Consider the following 15457-nt stretch of genomic DNA (forward strand, 5'->3'; position numbering starts at 1 on the left):
AAATATGTTTCAAGTTCATGTAATTGAGAAAATGTGTAAATCAGGCAAGAATTCAGAAAGTTAATGTACAAATCTGAGCCTTAAAAATAAGCTTAAAAGAACTTACACAGCAAATTTGTACTGAACAATTGTTTTGCTGAGATGCGAATGCTCTAGCCTTCTTACTGTACAGTGCAGTGAAGCCTTCAGGCTCTTTCCTAGCTTCACTTCTAAACAACACCTGTATTTTCTAGTTGCTTTCCATGGATTCAACTCTATGTGTCAGCATACAAGTCAAGACCTGAGCACTTGTTTTCCTTCTGCCTACATTCTCCCTTATAAAACAAAGGAAATTCCCCAGGTTGTTGAAGCTATGGCAGTTGTTAGAGAATGTTAAATACAAGAACTTTCCTGAAAGTTCATCCCACTCCAGCTGAGAGAAAGCACTCTACCTGTTGTTTACAAACATAAAAGTGTGCTCTGGTCCTCTTGCCTGGAAGCTGTGGACAAGATCACATCCCTTTATAAGCTCAAACTCTAATCAGAAGAAACCTCAGAAGCAAAAACTGTCAGTGTTAAATGTGACTCCAGATGCACATCAGGGGACCACAGGCATCTCCACAGTTTGTGACTTTAAAGGTTAAAGGAGGTTAGTTAAAAACACAGTTTACTAGCCAACTGTTTCCAATTAGATGAGGCAGTTTTGAGACATAATTAATAGAAATGCTGTTGACTTCACTACTAGTTATCTTGACCTGTGGTCTTTGAAAGTAACTAGCTCAGTGTTTTGACTTTAAAAGAGAACAATAGAAATTCAAAAAGGACTGTGACCTAAACACACTTGGTTTAGCTTTAGTTAAAGTAGGAGTATAAAAAACAGTGAAAAGGGTACGTGATACAAAGGCTTCTTGGTGGAATTCCAAGGTCATGAGAGTTTTAATTGTTTTTCTCTTCAGAGTCAGGATCTGTAAATGAAGAATGAAGGGTGGTTTAGAATTCCTTTCTTCATCATCATCAAGAAAAAAACTAAGTGAAATTAACAAGATAAAAAGCCATTGCTTTTTCTTAAGCTTGGAGATAGAGAATAATCATTGAATAATTTTTTTGATTGTCAATTATCTGCACAGTTATCTTGATGTTCTGTTCTCCAAGGCACTTGCACAACCCCTTCTGAACTTGGTTCTGCTGCACATCTGAGGGCACAACAGCTTCCTCAGCATTCAAAGGCTGTAAATTGATGTAGCCTTCAATTATAGTTTGACTTACTGTGAGAAAGTATAAGGTGTAAATAAGGTTTTCTCATTACACATAAACTTCTAAGAACTCCAGTGTCTCAGTGCTATTTTTCTTAAAATGGGAATTTTGTAATCCTTACAATACTGTTGGTAAGTTTTAATACACAGAAAACCTTTTCAAGCCACTGGTTGCAAATCATGCAAAACCTACAGAGTCCTGCTTGCTTAGATTAGCTATTATTTACAATTCATCTAAAAAAGCAGTTTTCTTTTTGATGGGTTTGTGAAATCTCTAGCATTGTTAACTCTTCAGTATAATACAGGAAGTAAATTTAGTCCATTCAGTAACTACTAGACATAGTTCTTTTGGCATAATGGCTAGATGGGGGACAGTGTTAAAAAATAGAAGGATGGTCTGTTTAGAAGAGACATGATCATTAATTAATTAAAATTTAATTCAAAACATGATTTTATATTCTAAGGAAAGTGTCAGCATGAGTGAGTCACTTTTTATCTCTCTATGTTTGAAAACGTTCTGCCCCATGCTCTGATGGAAGGCAATATGCTGGAAGTGGAAAAGGCAAGTCCTGCTGTAGGAATTCCTCACTGCTGGAGCTAATGGGATAGAGCCTGTGAAAGTCCCAGCTGTAATTAGCCAGGCAGTTACTAGATGTCACTGCATCCCCAGCCCACAGAACCAGAAGAGCTCTCCTTTGGCCTAAACCCATACAAGGGGAAGCACATTATCTTGGTTTGGAAAAACAGGCATCTGTCAGGGAAAACTGGAGTTTCCCTTGGAATGGAGAATGTAAAAACATCTCCCTCCAAATTATTCCAATTTTGCAATTAGAAGCTTTCAGGCAAAAATAGGGGAATAGGAATAACAGTTCTTTACTAGGAATATTTAAAAAAATACAAATGCAGTAGTACAAAAAAACAAGCAAACAAACAAAAGTCCTAGAAAACCCTGACAGAGTCAGAGAGATGATCTGTCACCCTGTTGTCAGGGTGTTGGAAGCAGTCCAGATAAGTCTTCCTGGAGTAACAGATGTTGTTCTTTGAACTGGAGATGATCCTGTAGAAAAAAGGGTCCAGTGCTGGTGAGATGGGTCCGGCTGATCTGGGGTCCCTGTGTCGCCATTTTATCTGGGTAGGGAATGGTTGGCTTTTCCCCACTGAGTGGATCATCTCACAATGGAATGAGGTAATGTTATCAGTCATGTGAGAGGCCTTAAATGGCCCATTCACAGGTGATGTCCCTCAGAGGAAGATGGGTGGAGGAAGAGATAAGAAGACACTGCCTTATCTGGTGTTATTATTTGTCCCATTATCAGAAGGCATCTGCTCTCTTCCTCCTCTGGAGTTACAACAGATAAAGAACATTATCATCTCCCAACCAGTTTCAACAGATGAAATTTTTGGTTACATTTTTCAACCCAAGACATGCATCCATCAAAGGAACAAGGGAGTGAAACCAGCTGCATCCTGCTGTTTAAGCTTTGCTGAGAACATGAGTTGTGTTATAGACATGGGAGATGAAGCCTTGCTCCACTAGCTTGGCATTTCCCATTGTTCCCAGTCATTGCAAGCCTTTTAAATCCTGTTATATGTGGTGTTTTTCCTGTAGCTGGCACGTTTGAAAGAGAAACATCACTTTAGCAGCAGCATCACAATCTGGAACTTCATCATCAGCTCCTCAGTAAACAGATCTGCAAGATAACAAATACCTGCCAGTCACTGGGAACATGTCTATTTAAAATATGCATTTTCATTTTTCTCTTCACTACATGGACAACGGATTGCAATAGAACCTGAAAGGTGAAGGAAAAGCATCTGTTTAGGCCAAAGAAGGCAAATTTACACTCTGGAGAATATTGTTACGCTACAGTAATAAATTATTTACTATAGAGAAAGTTTTCTTTCTCTTGTATTTGCTTTTTATTTTTTTTTAAAGAATTACAACCCCTTCTATTGGTTGAGGGACAGGAGTCCCACTTCTGTAACACAATTTAGCAGTGTGACATCAGGAACTGGGAGTTAATCTCTTTTTACAATAATATTTGAAATATTTTAATAATACCATTGTTGAGAAATCTTAGTTAAATATGAAGCTTACTTTGCCTAAATAGCCATTAAAAATCACAACTGGGACAAAGAAAGAAACCTCTGTAATGGAAAATAGATAAAATACCTGTTCAATGGATAGTTTAACTCCAAGATCAAAGCGAAAGTTGTGAGTGGGAATTTGGAGGCAGCAAATTTACAAATACAAGGCAAAGAGCAAATGTAAATGTGTGTGTTACACTCAGTCATCGGAAGTGAGTGATCCCTGATTCACCAGGTGATAGAAGTATCATAAAAAAAATAAGTTCAAGTAAGTTTCATAACTAAATTTAAGTATTTTTCTTTACTTCTCATTGATGAAATTAAAAACCCTCTTGTTCACAAAAAGATGTTCCAGGGTAGGTGTTAGTGTGGCTTAGATGTACTGCAGGATTGAAGATTTTTTTTTTTTTCTGGAGTAATGGTCACATTCAGAAAAAACTGTGAGGCAAAACAGAGTTTGCAGGGAGGGAAAGGGAGCACAGACTGAATAACAGTCTTGAATAACAAAGACTGCTGAAAACATATTTTTTTTAATCAGTAATACCAACACCTCTTTAAAATTCCTGTCCAGAATGCAATATTAAAAAAAAAAATTAAATTGCCAATATGTTTTAGCAGGTTATTAGGAGTCCCAACATCCTTCTGAACTCAGCAGGGATGGGCATCTACAGATCCAATGCTTTAATGTAATTGTAAGTCTTGAACCCTGAGAGAAGAAACAACCCAGGAAGTTTCCTCAAAGGATGAGGCTTCAGCTGATCTTTTTTCAGATAGTGAACCTGGTGTGGAAAACAGCTTAGGGCTTCTCTTCCTTTCGATGTAGGAAGGATGCTCTTTGACATCACAGCTGTATGAGTAAATGCTCAATGCTCTAACCCACAGAATCGAAAATCACCTTTGTTATAGATGGGTAATATGATGATTGGCTCTCGCAATTAGGGGATGACTATTGTGTATATGTTAAGAGAAGTTTTATTGATGTATGGTTATGTTATCGTGATTTGTTGTTTGGACATGATCTGTTCTCCAGGTAGTCCCCTTTCCCCCCTTCTTTGTTGTTGCCACTGGATAGCCTGGGCTGTCAGGGACACGTAGAGGGAGGGCATGTACAGGTGCCTGTTGCCAGGCGCACTTGTGAATAGCCAAGGCTTCTTGCTGGGAAGGCACAGCATGACAATACCTGACCTCCAATCAAGCTGCAAGAAAGAACCCCCACCAATGGACGGCAAAGAAGAGTTGGCTGACAAACTTTGGGAGGGACCAGGGTTGCCTGATGCAGTACCAGGAGTATAAAAGGCAGAGCAGCCACTTTATGGGCAAATCAATCTTGCACTCCCAGCGCACTGCCCTTTCCCCTTACTCAGTCTTTTGTTGTATTTGTTAAAGTTTAATAAGCCTAAAATTTTAAAAGCAGGGAGTCATTGCTCACAACTTGCAAGTAAAAGCAGAGCATTTTCTTACAGAAAATGTAAGAAATTAGAGATTTTCTTAGTTTGCCATTGCACCTTAAAAAGTAATCCAGCTCCTTAACCTGGTTTGCATATGCCTCACTGTTAGCAATGCTCTGGTGAACAGGGTGGGTATGTAGAATTTCCTGATCAGCTCAAAGGAAACACAGTGACTTTCTTAGAATTAGATGAGAAAAAGAGCCTTATTAAATTTAAAAAGTCTTTAAGAGATGCCAGCATTCTTTCTAGATGTTCTAGAAAAAGCTCGTAAGTGCTGGTACAGGTGGTTGCACATCTTACTGAAACTAATAATCAGGGGATGGCTGGCACATAAAACACGTTACCAATTTAATTTTACTGCAACAAACTTTTAAAGAATTAAAGGACTAAAGCCCAATAACCAGAACTTGTACACTGAGGGTGGGTTCTTTTTTCTTGTCATTGGTTATTGTTTTTGTGGAGAATTTCAATTAAATGGCTTTACTTCACATTTGATATGTAAATTTTCCTATTTGTGAAACTTGCATTTCCTGAATTTTTTCTCCCTCTTTTTGATGTCTAATTGTTCCATTTTTTATCTAACATCGCTCTTGACAATTCATGAGCTATTTAATGGGAACAATTAAACAAGAATTTTGTAAAAATTTAAGGTCTTTTGGAGTTCTAAAATTAAAAGCTGACTTTCATTTTCCTCCGCTTTAGGCTGTCTTGAGCACCTGGAGAAGGCAGCCAAGATTAACAAAAGTTTCCCATTTTAACACTGATTAGACATACAATTTAATAGAGCTAGAAAAAGCAAAGAGATTGTTTTGTGAGAAAATAAAGTATGGAAATGCTTTAAAAACAAGTGTGGAAATACTTAAGATACAGTAAAGCTTTGGAATACTTTCAATATCAAAATGACTTGTAAACAGACATGATTGGTTTACTATTATATCTTACCCATTGATTATACTTAGAAGACTTGTTTCATTTAAGCATCTGGTACCAAGACAAATCTGAAGTTGTCAATTTTTATGATTTTTTAAAAAAGTTGTTGGCTTTTGGAATTAACTTTATACATGGGGAAAGATGCATTTATACTACCAGACCCTCAGATATTTTTACAGATTTAATAATGACTTAATAATGTGCTAATAACACTCAAACTTCAGAGTACAACTGAACTTAAACTAGGAGTAAAGAATAGAACCTGTTCTTCTGAGATTCATGTGAGAAAGAGTCTGGCATCTGCCCTTGGTGGTTGTCATTTCCAAGTCGAGTTTGAACTGAGACTGAAAGAAGAGGGGTGTATGAACATGACATTTGCTGATACAACCTGTGTGGTCATTTCAGCTCGAGGTCTTCTGCCTCTTCCTCACAGGATGGCACCTGGAGCATGAGGAAATCTCTATCCTTCCTTTGGGCTTTGACTGATGGGAGGGAGTGGACAGGGCTTTTTTCGAAACTCAAAGGTCTCATATAACTGAAAGGTTTTACTCCCTGGTTTCACTCCCTGCTCCCCATCCAAGCTGTAGAAACACGGACCTGCATGGGTGAAAGCTGAAATTATGCAAACAGCTCAGCAGCAGAAGAGTACTCATGGTAAACTTCCATTAAAACAGGATCAAACTCCCACTGATTGTCCATCATGGATACAGCAGTTCCACCACTGTGCCACCTTTGGGACGGTGCCTCTGCTCCTTTATTTATCCTGTGGTGATCTATTTGCATGGAGCGGACCAACTCCGGTATCAAAAAGCACATGTATTTCCCAAGTGAATATAAATGATTCTGTATCAAAATATTTGAATGAGTAACTGATAAAAGATTGTGAAAATCCACCCTGAACTCCTGCCACGGGTCTGTATTTTAATTCAGTATTATCTCTGATGTATTTGTTTCAAAGTGGTTTCTCTTTCATTCTGGCTGTTGCTGATAGCCTCTTCAGGAGAGTTATCAGGCCATCTGTAACCTCTGGCTGCAAATGATGGAGTGCATCATTTGACACTAAAGGTGTCTGTCAGAGCAGGCTGTGATAGCACTCTGATTCCCGGGGTGTGTGACACTGGAGGGAGGAGGAGGAGGAGGAGGAGGAGGAGGAGGAGGAGGGAGAGGGAGACGGGGAGGGGGAGGGGGAGGGGGAGGGAGAGGGAGAGGGAGAGGGAGAGGGAGAGGGGGAAGAGGAAGAGGAAGAGGAAGAGGAAGAGGAAGAGGAAGAGGAAGAGGAAGAGGAAGAGGAAGAGGAAGAGGAAGAGGAAGAGGAAGAGGAAGAGGAAGAGGAAGAGGAAGAGGAAGAGGAAGAGGAAGAGGAAGAGGAAGAGAGAGGAGGGAGAGAGCAAGAGAGCAAGAGAGCAAGAGAGCAAGAGAGCAAGAGAGCAAGAGAGAGAGAGAGAGAGAGAGAGAGAAGCACCCAAACCATGGGGTTTAAGGGGCTTGCCTTGAGCGCAGAGTTTAGGACAAAGGTCCAATAAGAAGAAAGTCACAAGGTGGGGATTACAACACTGAAACCAATAAATAAACCCAGGGGGAGGGGAACAATCCAAACAACTAATGAGACATCAAAGATCAGAAGATTGATAGTGAATAGTCTGGAAGGAAAGGCAGAGTAAGGAAGAGATTGACAGGTAAATAAGTGAATATAATCCAGGTAGTACCAATAATACAGGGAAAGAGGGGAAGCTACACCTTTGGACTAAACCATTAACAAAGGGAACAACAAAACAACTCGTATAACATAAAACCATATCACAACAGCTGTCACTTTGATTCCTGATTCTTTTAGGAAAATTATGGCAAATCAAAATAAGTAGCATTTTGTACTGTTTCTCCTGCTTGCAGTAAATGCACCACATGTATGAACTGGGCTTGTGTTACAGGAGAGGGAGTTGGACTAATTTAGAGCACATTTGACCATGTAACGCTGGGGCACTAACTAATAATTGAGACTGCTCAGAAACCAGACTCATTCTGGCTATCATTCTGTCCTGCTGCTGTATCAGTCCAACCCACCAGAGCAGATTCTACACTTAGTCCTCTCACCTCATACTGGTATCTCACACTTGAACCCAGTACTGCAGAAGTATTTCTGGATTACCTGGTTATGCTGTTAAAAAGTTGAGATTTTCCAGAGAGGATCCTGTAACCAGTTTAAGTTATCTTTTGCAAGGTAAGATGAACCACATATAGAATAGAATATTTCTATATCTTAGATTCTCCAAAGACCTTAAAAAAACTGTGGCAAACTGATATTTGCTTTGTACTGGGGATATCTTAAATTAATCTCCCTTCTTTTGTCCAGTATTTGGGAGGGTTAAATTCTTTGCTGAGTTCAGCTGACACTGGCACTGTGTTCAGCTTTCTTAATGGCAAATGGAAGGGCTTTAACACTGTTATAATAGACAGTCAAAATGAGATTTCAAGTGAGAATCTGTGGAACTGCCAAGACCTAATACACCACAGAGAGCTGGCTTACGGGCTTCATCTCAAAGTATTACTTCACTTTTTATTATGAACCAGTGGTTTCTCAGGAGAAAACTGTGAGGTTGCTTGGTTCTTTGGGTTTTTTGAGTTGTCTTGTTTTTAATGATGTTCAGCCATAACTAAGCCCAAAATGCCCACTAATTTTAAGGGTACAGATATAAGAACAATAACAATAAAATAAAATAATTATTCTTATCACTGTGTTCTTTTAAACTGGGTACTTCAAAATGACAAGACTAGAAAAGATTCACAGAAATCCAACATCTCATAGCCTTAGTTCTAATTAAAATTCCTCCCAACCTCAAGACAGTCAGGACAGGAAGTCACTATGCCTGTAGTTTCAGGATGACTGATGAAAGACTTCAGACAAACCACAAGCAGACACTGGATCAGCTGATGTGACTTTTTTTAGAGCAGCTCAACTACAGCCCTAATGTTCCAATGAAAAGATATTCTATGAATTTAAAAACATCAAAAATGTCATTCCAGAGGGCTTTGCAAGGTACGGAACACAGTTCCATGCAGAGTTTGACTGCAAGTTAACTGGAAATTTTTCATCCACTGTTTTGCAGCTTGGAACAAGCTACTGTGAAATACAAAGTTATGTTTTGTGTCAGGGAAATGAAGAAAATCTGTGTAGTTATAGTTGTGGAACACAGCCATGGGACAGTTATAAAGATGAGTTCTAATAAACAGCTGAGGAAAGCATGGAAGGAAGTTTTTGAATAAATCTTTTGCTTGCAGTTACCTATTATAAGTCTCAAGCTATTCTGTAATAAGTGTATTTTAATTATAACTTTAGAAGCTTGCTTTGTATTAAAGAATTTTTAACTGTGGTTTTAGAATGTAAAAAGGCTTTTAGACAAAAGAAGGAAGAAGGGCCCCAGGCCTTTTCACAGAAGGTTGGAAAACATCCTGGATATGAAAGAAGGATTTCAGCTCACTGATTTATGACTCTTGAAGAGGGAAACTGGACATCACAATCAAAGATTGATAGACCTGGAAAATAGAAACTGGACCCCCACATCTGGAAGCTGGACCCCACCACCTGGGATACATATCCTGGATGTACATCCTGGAATATTGAAATATCGAAATAGATCACAATAGCTTTAGAATTGTAGAGGAACCAAACATGACCACTATGGATTTATGACTGTTAGGTATTGAATAGTGGCTTTAAAAACTAGAAAAAGAAACTGCTGAGAAAGCTTATGAATATGTATGAATATAGCAAATAAAATACCAGCAAATCTAGCAATCGGTGTGCAGTAGGAAGGGAAACCCCCTACCACTGTACCCAGCACTGCCTTTGCTCACACTTTACCACGCTAATTAATTAATTATTAAATGGAATTGTTGTTTGATATATTGGCCAAGTGTCTCATTCCTAACACTGAGAGGGGAAATGGATTTTAATTTGACATGTTCATAGTGTTGACCCTCTGACTTGGTCACAAATGACAGGACCACAAATGGATCCTAACTCTTTCTGTGTGAATGCCTGAAATGAGTGGAATAACGAGGGATCTCTCAACATGGAATTGTATTCACAAAGCTAAGGAAAGGTTTCATATAGACTGAGATGCTTATCCTAAGAACAAGTGCTGGAAAAAGACCTCATCAAACCCTCATTTTCACCCTACGTTTAATTAAGATTCTCAATTCATTGCTGCCAAAACTACTGAAGAGAATTGGTGACTTTAGCACTGGCCAGAGAAGCTGAAAGGGATGTATCTCTACCAGTTCTCTTTTGTTGTTGAGCTCTTTTTTTACTTGGAATGACTAAGGAATAGGAATAAGGACTTGACAATGCTGATTTACATGAGTAAATGACCCTGTAACCTTGTAACCTTTTAACTACAAGGTTACTAGAAATTCTGTGGTTTTGCTACTTTTCCTACCCTTCTCCTGATAATCAGCATGTAGCTCAGTCTCAGAATTCTGTAAGTCTTTAAAAATACAGGTGATGCAGTTCAGGAGGGAGGCCTGAATCTGTAAGTTTGTGCTGTGCCTGTATTGTCCTAGGGTGACTTTATGATGCTTTTATCTCCACTCGTCTGTTCTGTTTGTGCTGTATATTGAGTTCTGTGCCTTTAAGACTGGCTCTGAGAGCAAAGCAAGGAACTAAGAAGCGCCAAGTTTATTTTGAAAACAGCTCTTCTCCTGCATATTCCTCTCTGGACTGTATTCATCTGAAGCACAGACCAGTGCAACAGAGATTTTTTGTTTGTTTGTTTTTAGTTAGTTTTAGCTAACTAGGGCAGAGAAATTCCCTGGGCTGTATTTTTCTTTTTTCTTGGGACTCTTTGAATCTGCTCCGGACTGAAAACCCCAGAGAAGCACCGAGGGCTGGCACCTGCAGCCCACTGGACCTGGACCTCCAGAGGGACTGGGACTGATAAAGAACTGAGTGAGCTGAGCCACCCACGGCAAGGATTTTCTCATGTTTACCATCTCTGTTCGGAGCAGTGAGAGGTTTTATAGTTTCATATTATTCATTCTTTATGCTTGTGGGCATTTTGTTGTTATATAAATAGGATTTTTCCACTTTTCTCCAAGGAAGTTCTTTTACCAGACTGGCTGGGAGGAGGGGCCTTTTAGATTTGCTTTCCAGAGTGTTATAAACATTCAGCCAATTCCAATTAATAAAATATTTTTTATTAATTAAAGAAATACAGAACAAAAATTCTGGGCAAGCCAGCAATCGGAAGTTCAGTGTTGAGACCCGGGATTGGCACTGGGTGAACCTCAGCTACAGCCTCTATCGCACCGTAACTCCCCCTATTCACAAGTTTGGCCCTTTTTGGGGTCCTCTTTTATACAATTTATTTTGCCAGTGGCAGAGTATTTCCCCACAGTTCTTTGTCTTTGGTACTTCTTCTTCACATTCATTTCTGCTGTCTAGTCTGTTGAATAGGGCTTCCAAGGGAAGATGACCATTAGGTTTGTTCCTGTTCCTTCGGAGTATGAACGGGGGGATGGAATAATGAATGGAAAGGTATTCTCCCAGATCCATATCTCCTCTGATGGTGTCATGGGTTTCCACTGGCCAGATATTGATGCACTTATGAGTATATATTTTTCTTAGCAACTACTGTAGGATGTGATTAGGAACAGAGCAGAGCAAGCTCAAAACTTGAAAACAGAAGACAAAACTTTATTACATTACATAAGAACAGAAATAGGAAGAAAAAACAACAACAAAAAAACCACCTTAAACACACACAAAAAAAAAAAAAAACCAAAAAAACCCAGAAATGAAAACTTCTCAGAGCATGTCTTCTCTTCCTCCCAATTTCTATTCCTCACATGTTACCCTCCATGGCACTAAAACCTTGGTTTTTAAATCAAACAATCACTACTCAAAAAACTAATCTTCAACTCAGCAAGAGAGAGAGGAGTCTTTCTCACACCACAGACTGCTCCTCAGAAAAACACAAGTCTACTCTTTATGTGTGTTTGTGTTACTCGTGGCACCACCTAGCTGCCGTGGTGACACTTCTCTATGTCTAGTGCTCTCACTACTGTCCATGGGCCAAAGCTGCATATAGGGCTCTTTTTAAAGATGTTTGCATGCCGGGCTCTCTTCATTTTTCCCCTGAAGCCTAGAGTTTCTTTTCTGAGGGCAGAAGGCACCACTACACTCTCTTCCTCTCTTCTCTGTTCGCTCCACTGCAGCAAGTCGAGCCAGCCACATCCACCCCAAAATGCAGTTTATGTTTAAAAGTGACTCAAGTTCAGTCTAGGGCCAACATTATGCAAGAAAAGTCCAGCTCAGAAAGCTACTCTTCTTCATCCTTGCCCATCTGAGATTCTTTACATCTTCTTTTATCATCTCAGTCCCAAGCTGCTTCTCTTTCTCTTCTGAAGCCACTAGCTATGAGAATCAATGTCTGAGAAAAGTTTATTTCTGCCTCAGAAAGAGTTAACAGTTCCTGGCTCCTGTCAGGGGGCTGCAAGTTCAGGCACTCCCAGGCTCAGCAACTCTCACACGCAGCTAGGCATCTTTTCTGGAGTGGGGTGGGAAAGGAAGGCACTTCCACAGTTTTCCACCCCTCTATCCTGGATGGGGCCAGCTCAGCTCCAGTCTTGTTCACTCTTTTTCCCCCCCTGGGCTCCAGCTTACCTCAGCTCAGCCGCGTGGTTCTCCTCAGCCCGCCACGTAGTTCCCCTCCCCCACTCAGCCTCCCGAGCTGATCAGGGGAAAAGATGTTTCTCTGCTGAAACTAAAACCCAAAAAGAGCAGGTCCCTCTGGGAGTCCCTGCTTTTAACCCCTTGTGTCCTCAGAGGTGTGTCCAACACCTCAGTGGCCACTGAAAAGTGCTAACATTCAAACCTCAACATTGATTAGTTTGCCCACAACTCCCTGAAAAATTTACCTCCCCCTCAAACCGAGACAGATGGCTGGGTACTTCACAGTTCCACCGCCTGGAGGACTGATTCCGATCTCCATCCACCCTTTATTCTGGTGTTAATAGTGTGGTTCCCGATTTCCCAGCAGGAGTATTGTTTCTCCTGGATTCATGGCCTTGGGTGTTGTCCATCCTAAAATTTGTCGGCTCCATGCCCGACCTGCTTGTGCATTTTATTTTACAAAACATATTTTAATTTACATTTTATATACACCATAACACAAATTATTTGACTGTATTTACCACACAGAGGAACCCTAAACAGACGTTTACTCCCAAATTTGCCCTAAACCAGGACATATATGTAAATTCCAAATCTGTGCTTCCCTTCTTGGCGACTGCTTTGTGCTGAACTGGGGATGAATCATGTAGAGGATGAATCCTCTACATGAGGATGATAGAACTAACTACACTCAGGCCATGTTGCAGTAATGATAACCTGTCTCGTGGCTGGGTAGATATTTAACCCTGCATTTCACTGTCCCCTCTTACATTAAATGACTAAAAGGCATCAGAGGTATGGGCCTGGCCCAGTGAACATTAGTGAAGATCAGAAAGACAGCAAATGTCAAATACTGATTAGACAAGAGCAATCCCAAGAATATATCCCTGGAAGGGAATATTGGGGCAGCAATCTCTGTGGTGTCACAAAGGGAGCAAAGCTAGAACTTCAATCTCTGTGGTGTCACAAACTGAGCAAAGCTGGGGATGCCACCTCTGTGGTGTTACAAATAGAGCAAAGCTGGGGCTGCCAAACCTATCAGGTCACAAAAGAAGCAAAGGTGGGGCATGAATGCACTGTGCTGTCACAAAGGGATCAAAGATTGGGCTGTCAAATCTGTGAGGTCACAAAGGTTGAAAGCTGGGGCATGCAGCTCTGTCGTGTAACAAAGGGATCAAAGATGGGGCTGCAACCACTGTGGTGTCTCAAAGAGAGCTAAGAAGGGGATGCCACCTCTGTGGTGTCACCAAGCAAGCAATGCCGGGGCTACCACCTCTGAGGTGTATCAAATGCAGCGAGGTGGGGATGCCACCTCTGTGGTGTCACAAATAGACCAAAGCTGGGGCTGCCAAATATGTGAGGTCACAAAGGGAGCAAAGCTGGGGCTGCCACCATTACGGTGTCAAAAAGGGAGCAATGTCTGGGTTTCCAGAGCTGTAGTGTCACGGAGCCTAGCCCATTTCAAGGGCTCTCCAGCTCCCTGCCAAGGGGTCTTTTTCACAGGGCTGCAAAAAGTGCTCTTATCTCCCTGAGAAAAGGCTGTCGTCAAGCTCCTTTAGCTGCACATGTTCCTCAGAAAGGCTGATTGCTTGCATTCTCAGGTGCTGTGTGTGCAGGTGAAAGTAGTGAGGGTGGGAGCAGCTCTGCTGGGTGTTCCTTGTGGTGTGTTTCTTGGTGGGCTGTGGTGTTTCATTTCCTGAATTTTCCCCGTCAGCTCTGGGCAGAGCTCCGTTGCTGGATGTGACACTTGGGTGTAGAAGAGTGGAGCTGGCCAAGGGGATCTTCTGCAAGCAGAAGGCACAGGAATCCATGAGCCCAGGGTGAAGTCAGTCAGGTAAGGATAAGTTGTGTTGACTTTACAGAGCTCGGGACGCATCAATAGGGAATCATTTGGTAGGGAATACTGGGGCTGCCCCCTCTGTTGTGTCACAAAGGGATGAAAGCTGGGGCTGGCTCCTCTGTGGTGTCACAAAGGGAGAAAAGCTGGGGCAGCCACATCTGTGGTGTCACAAAGGGAGCCAACCTGATGCTGTCAATTCTGTGAGGTCACAAAGGGAGCAAAGCTGGGGCTGCCACCTCTGTGGTGTCACAAGGAGAACAATGCTGGGGCTGCCAACTCTGTGGTGTTACAAGGGCAAAAAGCGTGGCGTGGTACTCTGAGTATAACAAAGGGCACAAAGAGTGGGCTGCCACCACTGTGGTGTCAGAAAGTGAACAAAGCTTGGGCTGGCAGCTCTGTGGTGTCACAAAGGGAGCAAACCTGATGCTGTCAATTCTGTGGTGTCACAAAGAGAGCAAAGCTGTGGCTGCCAGATCTGTGGTGTCAGAAATGGAGCAAAGCTGGGGCATGCAGCTCTGTCGTGTCACAAAGGGATCAAAGCTGGGGCTGCCAACTTGCTGGTGTCACACTGGGAGAAATGCCGGTGCTTCCAACACTGTGGTTTCACAAAGGCAGCAAAGCTGAGGATGACACCTCTCTGGTGTCACAAAGAGAGCCAACGAGGGGCTGCAAAATCTATGAGGTCACAAAGGGTTGAAAGCTGGGTCATATATTGCTGTCACATCACAAAGGGATCAAAGCTTAGGCTGCCTCCACTTAGGTGTCACAAAGGCAGCAAAGCTGGGGCTGCTAAATCCGGCCTGTCACAAAGGGATCAAGGATGGGGCTGCCACCTCTGTGGTGTCACAAAAGGGAGCAAAGCTGGCGTTGCCTCCTCTGTGGTGTCACCAAGGGAGCAAAGCTGGGGCTGCCACCTCTGTGGTGTCACCAAGGGAGCAAAGCTTGGGCTGCCACCATTACGGTGTCAAAAAGGGAGCAATGTCCGGGTTTCCAGAGCTGTAGTGTCAATGAGCCTAGCCCATTTCCAGAGCTCTCCAGCTGCCTGCCAAGGGGCCTTTTTGACTTTGCTGGGAAAAGTGCTCTTTTCTCCCTGAGAAAAGGCTGTCGTCAAGCTCCTTTAGTGGCACATGTTCCTCAGAAAGGCTGATTGTTTGCATTCTCAGGTGCTGTGTGTGTGCAGGTGAAAGTAGTGAGGGTGGGAGCAGCTCTGCTGGGTGTTCCTTGTGGTGTGTTTCTTGGTGGGCTGTGG

The sequence above is a fragment of the Prinia subflava genome, chromosome 8 (genome assembly GCF_021018805.1).
Source record: "Prinia subflava isolate CZ2003 ecotype Zambia chromosome 8, Cam_Psub_1.2, whole genome shotgun sequence".
Classification (NCBI taxonomy): Eukaryota; Metazoa; Chordata; class Aves; order Passeriformes; family Cisticolidae; genus Prinia; species Prinia subflava.